This window comes from Arachis ipaensis, chromosome B7, assembly GCF_059453495.1.
Source record: "Arachis ipaensis isolate K30076 ecotype BB chromosome B7, ASM5945349v1, whole genome shotgun sequence".
Classification (NCBI taxonomy): Eukaryota; Viridiplantae; Streptophyta; class Magnoliopsida; order Fabales; family Fabaceae; genus Arachis; species Arachis ipaensis.
Window position 1 is genome coordinate 39,414,414 of NC_142442.1, and position 13,494 is coordinate 39,427,907.

Sequence of the window (13,494 nt, forward strand, 5' to 3'; positions counted from 1 at the left end):
GACCTTGGGTGTGGTAAGATTCTCAACCCTAGTGTGATTTGTTGTTCTATGATGTTTGGGTATTGAGATGTTGTGTATGGGTATGATGATTGTGGCTTAGGTTGTATATATGTGAATATTGGAGCTTGATTGGTGATTTTGGAAAGCTTGGAAGAGGGTTTTGTGTGATAAAATCTGTTCTTGGAGGTGCTAATACCTTGAGAGCTTGTGGACAAGTGGTTTGGAAGTGCTCCGGTTGAGCTTGGGAAATCGGCTAAGGTATGGTTTCGGTTTTCCGTATCTAATATGTAATGTGGTAGGAAATACCTAGGCTAGAGGCCCTAAGATAGGCATTGAATTGATGATGTTGTTGAATGATTGAGATATATGATGTGATCATATATGTGATTATGAATATTGATGCCTTGATTGTGTGATATATGGGAAAATGCATGTTGTGATATATGCTTGATGAATGATTGAGGTTGAATTGATGGGTGGTACCATGTTAATGGTGAGTATGATGATGATTATGTATAATGATGGTTGATTGGAAATGGGATTATTGGAAATTGGGATGAGGAAGGATGTATGACATGATATTGTGTGTGTCCTTTAGCCATTTGATTGAGAAGTGTTAAAATGGTTGGATGTGGTTTTGGAAATTTTGGTAAAATGTCAATGTGTGAGTTGAGGATGGCTTGTTGTTGATTTTGGTACATTTTGAATGATTTCAAAGAAAAGGGTTGAAATTGGCATGTTTTGATTGATTTTGAAAAGAGTTGAAAGTGGCTTATTTTGAAAATGGCACTTTGTGGTTTTGAATGAAAATATGGTTTTTGGGCATACTTTGACGGGACATAACTTGGACTACAGATCTTTGATTTGCGCCAAATCTGTTTAGAAATGAAATTGGATCCGGGATGTCCATGCCGTTCGAAGAACAGGTGAAAAATGATTTAAAATGAGAGAGTTATGACCGTTGAAAGATTGGGGGTTGAATCTGTGAATTCTGCAGCTTTTAACTTAGAAAATTTTTAGCAGAATGACCCCTCGCGCGTAGGCGCACTTGGCGCGTACACGCCGTTCTTCGAGAAAGCAACATCCACGCGTGCGCGTGGTGTGCGCGGGCGCGTCGATGCGCTGTATCGAATGCCCAGCCATTTTCCAGAGAGTTGTGCCAGTTTTGTGCCTGGGGCATAATGTATTCGCGCGTATGCGTGGCTGACGCGTACGCGTCGTTTGGCTAATTTTCAACCCACGCGTTCGCGCGTATGACGCTTGCGCGTCGATGAGTTTTAAGGCCATCCACGCGTGCGCGTGGAGTGCGCGTACGCGTGGACCTGTGTTCATCCCAAAGTTGATTTTTGAGTTTTAAAAGCCAAATTTCATACTTCTAAGCCTCCGATCTCACTACTTATATCTTAAATCATTATGATATGCCTAGCATGAGAAAAAGGGCTAGTGAATGTGGTAACTTGCGAGTGAAGCAAGGGAAAAATGAATGATCATTGAGGATCATAGATGATTATGTGAGATGCGGAGGATGGCGGTGGAAGTGCTTGATATGCCATGGGCCGAAGGGCCATAATTGTTAATGAATTGGCTGGTTCTGGACTGAACCGTGAGCCGGATGGCCGAGATGGATGACGATCCATGGATGAGATTGAATGCATGTTTATGCTGAAACATTGATAAATGTGAATGTTGCACTTCCACTATTGGAGATGAGAGTTTCCCTGGGAGAAAGCAGTGGCTAGCCACCACGTGCTCCAGGTTGAGACTCGAAGCTCCTTTGACCCTCCAAGTCGTAAGTGTGGTCGGGCACTATGAAAGGCCCGGATGAGCTCGCCCCCGTAAATATTCACCAGTGAGGGTGATGGATATGGATCATGATTATGATCAAGATTATGATGAGTATAACTCGAGTTGGGGATGCACGACAAAGGGACAGTCCAATGGTTAGCTACCAGGACTTGTCGGGTTGGCTCTATAACCGACAGATGATATCATCAGCCACTAGGGACAGGCATGCATCATAAGCATACTACATGAATTGTTTGAGATTGCCTATTTGACTGCATATTACTTGCTAATTGTCTAAATGCCTTATCTGTTCCTATTTGTAAATCTCTTGTCTGATATAACTATGTTTGCTATATTATACTCCTGCTGGTGGTTGGGAGGTCTGAAGGAATTGGAAAGGGAAGTATTAGTTAGACTGAAGAATCTTTAGACAGTTGCCACTTATGGTTTAGCTTGTTTATAAGCTTTGATTTTATCTGAAGGAAGTTCTAGGATTGCCTTCGGCTTTCCTCTATTATTATGTATTATATATGTGGAAGCTGTTACCATGCTGAGGACCTCTGGTTCTCACCCATGCGGATTTTGTGGTTTTCAGATGCAGGACGCGAGGCTTCTCGTTGAGGCATGCTGGAGACTTCTTATTTTTATTTTTGATTTTAAAAATTTTTGAAAAATACTAACATTTTTCAAAAACCATTTTCGAAAATCACTAACCCTTTTTCAAAAATTATTTTCGAAAATTCTCCCTCTCCCATCTTATTCTATTTATTTATTCATCTACTAACATCTCATCTCACATCTCTACCCTCCTCACAGTTGTGTTTCTTCCATTACATTACATTCTTTATCTCCCTCTTTTCTTCTACTCACACAGGGATCCCTATACTGTGGTATAAAGGATCTCTATTATTATTATTATTTTTCTGTGCCCTCTTCTTTGTCATATGAGCAGGAGCAAGGATAAGAACATTCTTGTGGAAGCAGATCCAGAACCTGAAAGGACTCTAAAGAGAAAACTAAGAGAAGCTAAAATACAACAATCCAGAGATAACCTTTCAGAAATTTTCGAACAAGAAGAGGAGATGGCAGCCGAAAATAATAATAATATAAGGAAGATGCTTGGTGACTTCACTGCACCTAATTCCAATTTACATGGAAGAAGCATCTCCATTCCTGCCATTGGAGCAAACAACTTTGAGCTGAAACCTCAATTAGTTTCTCTGATGCAGCAGAACTGCAAGTTTCATGGACTTCCATCTGAAGATCCTTTTCAGTTCTTAACTGAATTCTTGCAGATATGTGATACTGTTAAGACTAATGGAGTAGATCCTGAAGTCTACAGGCTCATGCTTTTCCCTTTTGCTGTAAGAGACAGAGCTAGATTATGGTTGGATTCCCAACCCAAAGACAGCCTGAACTCTTGGGATAAGCTGGTCACGGCTTTCTTAGTCAAGTACTTTCCTCCTCAAAAGCTGAGCAAGCTTAGAGCTGATGTTCAAACCTTCAGACAGAAAGAAGGTGAATCCCTCTATGAAGCTTGGGAAAGATACAAACAGTTGACCAAAAAGTGTCCTTCTGACATGCTTTCAGAATGGACCATCCTGGATATATTCTATGATAGTTTATCTGAGCTATCAAAGATGTCACTGGACACTTCTGCAGGTGGATCCATTCACTTAAAGAAAACGCATGCAGAAGCTCAAGAACTCATTGACATGGTTGCTAATAACCAGTTCATGTACACTTCTGAAAGGAATCCTGTGAGTAATGAGACGCCTATGAAGAAGGGAGTTCTTGAAGTTGATACTCTGAATGCCATATTGGCTCAGAACAAAATATTGACTCAGTAGTCAATATGATTTCTCAGAGTCTGCATGGAACGCAAGCTGTATCCAACAGTACTCAAGAGGCATCTTCTGAAGAAGAAGCTTATGATCCTGAAAACCCTGCAATAGCAGAGGTAAATTATTTAGGTGAACCTTATGGAAACACCTATAACTCATCATGGAGAAATCATCCAAATTTCTCATGGAAGGATCAAAAGCCTCAACAAGGCTTTAATAATGGTGGAAGAAACAGGTTTAACAATAATAAACCTTTTCCATCATCCACTCAGTAACAGACAGAGAACTCTGAACAAAATACTTCTAATTTGGCAAACTTAGTCTCTGATCTGTCTAAGGCCACTGTAAGTTTCATGAATGAAACAAGATCTTCCATTAGAAATCTGGAAGCACAAGTGGGCTAGCTGAGTAAAAGGATCACTGAAATCCCTCCTAGTACTCTCCCAAGCAATACAGAAGAGAATCCAAAAGGAGAGTGCAAGGCCATTGACATAAGCATCATGGCCGAACCTGTGAGGAGAGGAGAGGACGTGAATCCCAAGGAGGAAGACCTCCTGGGACGTCCAGTGATCAATAAGGAGCTTTCCTCTGAGGAACCAAAGGACTCTGAGGCTCATCTAGAGACCATAGAGATCCCATTGAACCTCCTTATGCCCTTCATGAGCTCTGATGAGTATTCCTCTTCTGAAGAGAATGAGGATGTTACTGAAGAGCAAACTGCCAAGTTTCTTGGTGCAATCATGAAGCTGAATGCCAAACTATTTGGCATTGATACTTGGGAAGTTGAACCTCCCTTGTTCATCAATGAACTAAGTGATCTGGATCAACTGACATTGCCTCAGAAGAAACAGGATCCTGGAAAGTTCATAATACCTTGTACCATAGGCACCATGATCTTTAAGGCTCTGTGTGACCTTGGTTCAGGGATAAACCTCATGCCCCTCTCTGTAATAGAGAAACTGGGAATCTATGGGGTGCAAGCTGCTAAAATCTCATTAGAGATGGCAGACAATTCAAGAAAACAGGCTTATGGACAAGTAGAGGACGTGTTAGTAAAGGTTGAAAGCCTTTACATCCCTGCTGATTTCATAGTCCTGGATACTGGAAAGGAAGAGGATGAATCCATCATCCTAGGAAGACCTTTCCTAGCCACAGCAAGAGCTGTGGTTGATGTGGACAGAGGAGAATTAATCCTTCAATTGAATGAGGACAACCTTGTGTTTACAACTCAAGGATCTCTCTCTGCATCCATGGAGAGGAAGCAGAAAAAGCTTCTCTCAAAGCAGAGTCAAACAAAGCCCCCACAGTCAAACTCTAAGTTTGGTGTTGGGAGGCCACAACCAAACTCTAAGTTTGGTGTTGAACTCCCATATCCAAACTCTAAGTTTGGTGTTGGGGAGTCTCAACAATGCTCTGAACATCTGTGAGGCTCCATGAGAGCCCACTGTCAAGCTACTGACATTAAAGAAGCGCTTGTTGGGAGGCAACCCAATTTTTATCTAACTATATTTTTTCTTAGTTATATGTCTTTATAGGTTCATGATCATGTGGAGTCACAAAATAAATATAAAAATTGAAAACGGAATCAAAAACAGCAGAAGAAAAATCACACCCTGGAGGAGCATCTGCCTGGCGTTCAACGCCAGAACAGAGCATGGTTCTGGCGCTGAACGCCCAAAATGGGCAGCATCTGGGCGCTGAACGCCCAGAACAAGCATGGTTCTGGCGTTCAACGCCAGAAATGGCAACAAATAGGCGTTGAACGCCCAAAATGGGCACCAACCTGGCGCTGAACGCCCAGAGTTGTGTGCAAGGGCATTTTACATGCCTAAATTGGTGCAGGGATGTAAATGCCTTGACACCTCAGGATCTGTGGACCCCACAGGATCATCTCAGGATCTGTGGATCCCACAGGATCCCCACCTACCTCATCATCTCTCTCCATTCATGATCATCTCTTCTGTTTTCCATTTACCACTCATATCCATACACCCACTACCTTCAAAATTCAACATCTCTCTCCCACCCAATCCCACCCATATGGCCGAATACATACATCCATCCATCTCCTCCATATCTTCTTCTTCTTCTTCTATTCTTTCTTCTTTTGCTCGAGGGCGAGCAACATTCTAAGTTTGGTGTGGTTAAAGCATAGCTTTTTTGTTTTTTCCATAACCATTGATGGCACCTAAGGCCAGAGAAACCTCTAGAAAGAGGAAAGGGAAGACAAAAGCTTCCATCAAAGGTTTATAGCTCAGTGGTAGAACATTTGACTGCAAATCAAGAGATCCCTGAGATACCTCAGGGGATACATTTTCTTCCACATAATTATTGAAAGCAACTAAGGGTGGAACATCAAGAGCACTCCATCATGCTCCATGAAATAAGAAAAGATCAAAAAGCAATGAGGGAGGAGCAACAAAGACAAGGAAGAGACATAGAAGAGCTCAAGGATATCATTGGTTCCTCAAGAAGGAAACGCCACCATCACTAAGGTGGATTTTGAGTCTTGATATTCCTGTTTTTGACACTCCTTTGTATATATATGATCTCGCGTTAGCTTATCCCTGTTCGTTACGTTATCGATCGGAGTGTTGCGCTTTCGAGTTACGGTTTTTGTTTACCCCTTTTTCTATAAAGGCTCCTAGTTATAATCAATTATTCATACTACTAAACGTACTAAATTTTTGTTTTAGAGGTCGTAATACCTTGCCATCTCTGAATTATGACTTAAGCATAAGACTCTGTATGGTAGGGTGTTACATTATGGTATCAGAGCAGTTCGTTCCTGTAGAGCCTGGGGAATGGACTGACTATGCTTCTGTGCATTCTCTGTGTGTGTGTTATGTGCTACTAGTATATCTGCTTGATATAATTGGCATAAACGTCCATGAGCATGCATTTGGGACTTTGAATCACTAAACTTCCGATATTGAGACTGATCAACTTAATATCGATTGTTTGGTGTGTATAGGAACCAGATGGCGCCGCGTGGACGCGGTAGAGGTCGTGGGAGAGGACATATGAACGCTCGTGCGCCGGAGACTAACCCTAATGACCCGGTGAACTTTATGACTGCGTTGGAGAATATGGCTGCTGCTATGCAAGCCACTGCTGAGGCTCTTGGTCAACAGATGAACAACCATGGTAACGACGGAGGTGGAGTTCAGGGCCCGATGACACTGGCAAACTTTTTGAAGGTTAATCCCCCGAAGTTCAAGGGAACTACTAGCCCGACTGAGGCTGATACATGGTTTCAGGCCATGGAACGAGCACTACAAGCGCAGGTGGTACCTGAAGGGCAGCGTGTAGAGTTCGCTACCTATTTGCTCACTGGGAAAGCGTCGCATTGGTGGCAAGGAATCCGACGCCTCCTGCAGCAAGGTGATGATTATATCACCTGGAACGTCTTCCAAGAGGAGTTCTATAAGAAGTACTTTCCGACTTCTGCTAGGACGGCCAAGGAGCTTGAATTGTTGCAGCTGAAGCAGGGTACTATGTCCGTATCTGAGTATACTGACAAGTTTGAGGAGTTGTTCAGATTCTCTCGTATGTGTCAAGGGACTCCGGTGGAATATGAGGAATGGAAGTGTGTTAAGTACGAAGGAGGACTCCGGAGTGATATTTTCAGCTCAGTGGGACCAATGGAGATTAGGACTTTCTCCGAGTTGGTGAACAAGTGTAGGGTTGCTGAAGAGTGTGTGAAGAGGGCAGCCGCTGAGAAAGGAAATTACAAAGGATCATTCCCACAGAACCGAGGGAAGAGTTTTGCACCTAGAGGTCCGCCTTTCAAGAGAGGAGGTTCCTTTAGGAGGCCCAACAACAACTACTCCCAAGGGAGAAGGTTTGGGAAGCAGCCTCAGAATGACCAAGCTTGTACTAGGTGTGGAAGTCACCATCCGGGAGTACCATGCAAGGCCGGATGGGGTTTGTGCTACAATTGTGGAAAGGCGGGGCATAGAGCCACAAATTGTCCGAAGAAGCAGAAACAAGGTGATGGGAAAACACAACAGACTGGTCGGGTGTTCACCACCTCAGCTAAGGGTGCAGAGGGATCCGAGACACTCATTCGAGGTAACTGTGAAATGGATGGTCAAACTTTAAATGCTTTATTTGATTCGGGAGCATCGCATTCATTCATTGCATTTGAGAAAGCCCATGAGTTAGGGTTGAAGATCGTAACCTTAGGTTATGACTTAAAAGTGTATAATGCTACCCATGAAGCCATGGTAACTAGGCTAGGATGCCTGATGAGCGGATAATTTATACGCTTTTTGACATTGTTTTTAGTAGGATCTAGTTACTTTTAGGGATGTTTTCACTATTTTTTATGTTAAATTCAAATTTCTGGACTTTACTATGGGTTTGTGTGTTTTTCTGTGATTTCAGGTATTTTCTGGCTGAAATTGAGGGACTTGAGCAAAAATCAGATTCAGAGGTTGAAGAAGGACTGCTGATGCTGTTGGATTCTGACCTCCCTGCACTCAAAGTGGATTTTCTGGAGCTACAAAACTCGAAATGGCGCGCTTCCAACTGCGTTGGAAAGTAGACATCCAGGGCTTTCCAGCAATATATAATAGTCCATACTTTGGCCAAGAATAGACGACGTAAACTGGCGTTCAACGCCAGCTCTCTGCCCAAATCTGGCGTCCAGCGCCAGAAAAGGATCCAAAACCAGAGTTGAACGCCCAAACTGGCACAAAAACTGGCGTTCAACTCCAAGAAGGACCTCTACACGTGCAACACTCAAGCTCAGCCCAAGCACACACCAAGTGGGCCCCGGAAGTGGATTTATGCATCAATTACTTACTTCTGTAAACCCTAGTGACTATTTTATTATAAATAGGACATTTTACTAGTCTTTTTGACAATCTTTGGACGCCTGGTTCTTAGATCAGAGGGGCTGGCCATCTCGGCCATGCCTGGACCTTTCACTTATGTAATTTTAACGGTAGAGTTTCTACACTCCATAGATTAAGGTGTGGAGCTCTGCTGTTCCTCAAAGATTAACGCAAAGTACTACTGTTTTCTATTCAATTCATCTTATTTCGCTTCTAAGATATTCATTCGTACTTCAATCTGAATGTGATGAATGTGACAATCATCATCATTCCCTATGAACGCGTGCCTGACAACCACTTCCGTTCTACCTTCGAGTGAATGAGTATCTCTTAGATCTCTTAATCAGAATCTTCGTGGCGTAAGCTAGAATGATGGCGGCATTCAAGAGAATCCGGAAAGTCTAAACCTTGTCTGTGGTATTCCGAGTAGGATTCAATGAATGAATGACTGTGACGAGCTCCAAACTCGCGATTGCAGGGCGTTAGTGACAGACGCAAAAGGATAGTAAATCCTATTCCAGCATGATCGAGAACCGACAGATGAATAGCCGTGCCGTGACAGGGTGCGTTGACCATTTTCACTGAGAGGATAAGATGAAGCCATTGACAAGGGTGATGCCTCCAGACGATTAGCCGTGCCGTGACAGGGCATTGGATCATTTTCCCGAGAGATGACCGAAAGTAGCCATTGACAGTGGTGATGTATCACATAAAGCCAGCCATGGAAAGGAGTAAGACTGATTGGATGAAGATAGCAGGAAAGCAGAGGTTCAGAGGAACGAAAGCATCTCCATTCGCTTATCTGAAATTCTCACCAATGAATTACATAAGTATTTCTATCCCTATTCTATTAATTATTATTCGAAAACACCATTATCAATTTATATCTGCCTAACTGAGATTTGCAAGGTGACCATAGCTTGCTTCATACCAACAATCTCCGTGGGATTCGACCCTTACTTACGTAAGGTATTACTTGGACGACCCAGTGCACTTGCTGGTCAGTTACACGGAGTTGTGAACCGTGGTTTTGGCATCATGTTTTTGGCGCCATTTCCAGGGAAAGAAAGAGCAATGAACTTTACATAATTAAAGTGTAATCACGATTCCGCGTACCAATGCCCGAAAGTTTCGTTTAGGTTTAAGCAGCGTGATTTTGTCCATAATTTAATCTGCTTACCGATGATCGGTCTTGACCTTATCTTGGGATTGGACTGGTTATTTGAGAACCATGTCCTGCTTGATTGTTCTACAAAGTCGGTGTACTTTATGCCGGAAGATACAGAAGGACCGGTCGTGGTGAATAATTATTACTTGAATTCGATGATGGTGAACTGTTCTGGAATCGAATGTCAGGGTATCCTGTTGTTAACCGCGGGTGTTTCGGGTGATGACCAAAGGTTGGATCAGATTCCGGTAGTGTGTGATTTTCCGGAAGTGTTTCCCGATGATATTGAGGAATTTCCACCTAACCGAGAGGTCAAGTTTGCTATTGAATTGGTGCCTGGGGCGGGACCAATCTCAAGTTCTCCTTATAGAATGTCACCGTTAGAGATGGCCGAGCTAAAGTCTCAGTTAGAGGAATTATTGGGTAAGAACTTTATCCGACCAAGTGTTTCCCCGTGGGGTGCTCCAGTGTTACTGGTAAAGAAGAAAGATGGAAGTATGCGGCTCTGTGTGGATTACAGGCAGCTGAACAAGGTTACCATAAAGAATAAGTACCCATTGCCGAGGATTGATGATCTCATGGATCAATTACAAGGAGCTGGGGTTTCCTCCAAGATCAATTTGCGATCCGGTTATCACCAGATAAGGGTGAGGGGTGAGGATATCCCTAAGACCGCTTTTAGGACTCGTTATGGTCATTACGAGTACACTGTAATGTCTTTGGGTTGACGAACGCTCCTGCAGTATTCATGGATTACATGAATAGAGTATTCCGTCCGTTTCTGGATAAATTTGTTGTTGTCTTCATTGACGACATACTGATTTACTCCAAGACTGAAGAAGAGCATGCGGAACACCTGAGGACCGTGTTGCAGGTTCTAAAGGAGAAGAAACTCTATGCGAAACTGTCTAAGTGTGAGTTTTGGAAGGATGAGGTGAAGTTTTTGGGTCACGTGGTGAGTAAGAAGGGAATAGCCGTAGATCCAACTAAGGTAGAAGCTGTGATGGATTGGAAGCAACCAACCACAATAACTGAGATAAGGAGTTTTCTGGGCTTGGCTGGCTATTACCTAAGGTTCATCAAAGGCTTTTCACAATTAGCTTTGCCGTTGACAAAGTTAACCCGCAAAGACACTCCGTTTGTTTGGATTCCTGAATGCGAGGAGAGCTTTCAGACATTGGAGAGAAAGTTGACCACTGCACCTGTGTTAGTGTTACCTGAGCCGAACAAGCCATTTGAGGTGTATTGTGATGCCTCATTGAAGGGCCTAGGGTGCGTGCTGATGCAGCATCATAATGTGGTGGCGTATGCCTCACGACAGTTAAGACCTCATGAAGTTAGTTACCCTACGCACGATCTGGAATTCGCTGCGGTCGTGTTTGCCTTGAAGGTGTGGAGGCATTATCTCTATGGGGTTAAGTTCCAAGTCTTCTCCGATCACAAGAGCTTGAAATATCTCTTTGATCAGAAAGAGCTTAATATGAGGCAGAGAAGATGGATGGAATTATTGAAGGACTACGACTTTGAGTTGAATTACCATCCGGGAAAGGCGAATGTAGTGGCGGATGCGTTAAGTCGGAAGTCATTATATACGGCTTGGATGATGCTTCAAGAGGAAAAGTTGCTCAAGGGATTCGAGAGTCTAAAAATTGGTGTTCGAGAAGTATCTGGAACCTTGTGTTTGAGCCGATTAGAAATCTCAAGTGACTTTAAGTCCGAACTCCTAAAGGCTCATGAAAACGATGAAGCGTTATGGAAGGTGTTACCGGCTATCGAGCAAGGAAAACAGTGGAGAGTGTCGGAAGAAAAAAACGGGTTATGGAGATTCAAGGGTAGGATCATTGTGCCGGATGTTGGCACTTTGAGGCAAGATATCTTAAAGGAGGCACACAAAAGCGGATTCTCCATTCACTCGGGAAGTACTAAGATGTACCATGATTTAAAGGGGATGTTTTGGTGGCCGGGTATGAAGAATGATGTGGCGGAGTATGTTTCAAAGTGCTTAACTTGTCAAAAGGTAAAGATTGCACATCAAAGACCTTCCGAGATGTTGCAATCCTTAGAGGTTCCGCAATGGAAGTGGGAAAGTATTGCAATGGACTTTGTGTCGGGATTGCCAAGGACTAGGACTGGTTTTGATGCTATCTGGGTGATCGTGGACCGACTGACGAAGTCAGCTCACTTTTTACCCGTTCGGATGACTTACACCCATGAGGAGCTAGCTCGGTTATACAGAAAGGAGATTGTGAGACTCCATGGTGTACCTGCTACTATAATCTCTGATAGAGATTCTCGTTTCACTTCGAGGTTCTGGGGTGCATTTCAGAAAGCTTTTGGAACCCGATTAAGCTTGAGTACAGCTTACCATCCTCAAACAGATGGTCAATCCGAGAGGACGATCCAAACACTAGAGGATATGTTGAGAGCTTGTGTTTTGGATCAACCGGCGAGTTGGGATCGATATATGCCATTAGTGGAGTTTGCATACAATAATAGTTACCATGCGAGCATCAAAATGGCTCCGTATGAGGCATTGTATGGGAGGAAATGTCAATCTCCGCTATGTTGGTATGAAGCTGGAGAGAAAGGCTTGTTGGGGCCGGAGATGATAGCTGAGACCACTAAACAAGTGAAGAAAATCCGAGATAGGATGCTTACGGCGCAGAGTCGCCAAAAGAGTTACGCCGATCAGAGGCGGAAGCCCTTGGAATTTGAAGAAGGAGATCATGTTTTCCTTAAGGTTACTCCGACCACAGGAGTAGGTAGAGGGATTAAAGCAAAGAAGTTGAATCCTCGATACATTGGTCCATTTCAGATCCTAGAGAGGATTGGGCCGGTGGTGTATCGGATGGCTCTACCACCTCATCTTTCGAACCTGCACGACGTATTTCATGTGTCGCAGCTTCGGAAGTACACTCCTGATGCTAGCCATGTGTTAGAACCTGAATCGGTTCAGTTAAGAGAAGATTTGACGCTTCCAGTGGCTCCAGTCAGAATTGATGATACTAGTATCAAACGGTTGCGTGAAAAAGAGGTTTCATTAGTCAAAGTGGCTTGGAGTCGAGGCAGTGTTGAGGAACACACTTGGGAACTTGAGTCGGAGATGCGAACGGATTATCCGCATTTATTCTCAGGTAATTGAATTTGAATTTTGTGGGTAAAATTCCCAATTAGGTGGGTAGAATGTAAGACCCGGTTAATTAACGGCTAATTAACCCATAAATGAGAATTTATTCTAGAAAGTCAAAAATGTTATTTTTATGGCTTAATATGATAGAGGAAATTGAGACGAGAATTTCGGTACTAATTTTATAGAAATCGGACCAAGATTGGACCGAACGGGCCAAACCGGTCCAACCGGACCCAAAGTGGGCCCTTGGCCCAACATAACTAAACCAAAACCCTAGTTTTCAGCACTCTCTCTCCTCACAACACACTCAAACACGCTGAAAACTAATATGGAGGGGGGGGGGGGGAAGAACACTCTCTCAAGTTCTCTCCCTTGGTTGATCTTCAAACCACCATAACTTTTGATCTAGAGCTCCGATTGCCGCTCCGTTTGTGGCCACGCGTTCACCGCGGAGAGCTCTACAAAACTCATACAATTAATCTTGAGGTAAGCCACGTTTTACTGTTCGAAATTCCAGCCTTTGATTTCGAGTTTCATGAGCAAAAATGTTGAGATTTTGGGTTCTTTGATGTTATAGGACCCAACTCTCTTGAAGGAGAAGGTTAATCTTGTCTCCTTGGACCTTGGGTGTGGTAAGATTCTCAAACCTAGTGTGATTTGTTGTTCTATTATGTTTGGGTATTGAGATGTTGTGTATGGGTATGATGATTGTGGCTTAGGTTGTGT

General features: G+C 43.3%; 1 non-coding gene across 1 annotated transcript; it reads right to left on the reverse strand.

Annotated features, from left to right (window-relative positions):
• Positions 1-3,263: 3,263 nt before the first annotated feature.
• On the reverse strand, positions 3,264-3,371 carry LOC148550908 (small nucleolar RNA R71). The gene has a single exon (XR_015893177.1). It is a non-coding gene; the product is annotated as a small nucleolar RNA R71 (small nucleolar RNA).
• Between the last annotated feature and the right edge of the window lie 10,123 nt (positions 3,372-13,494).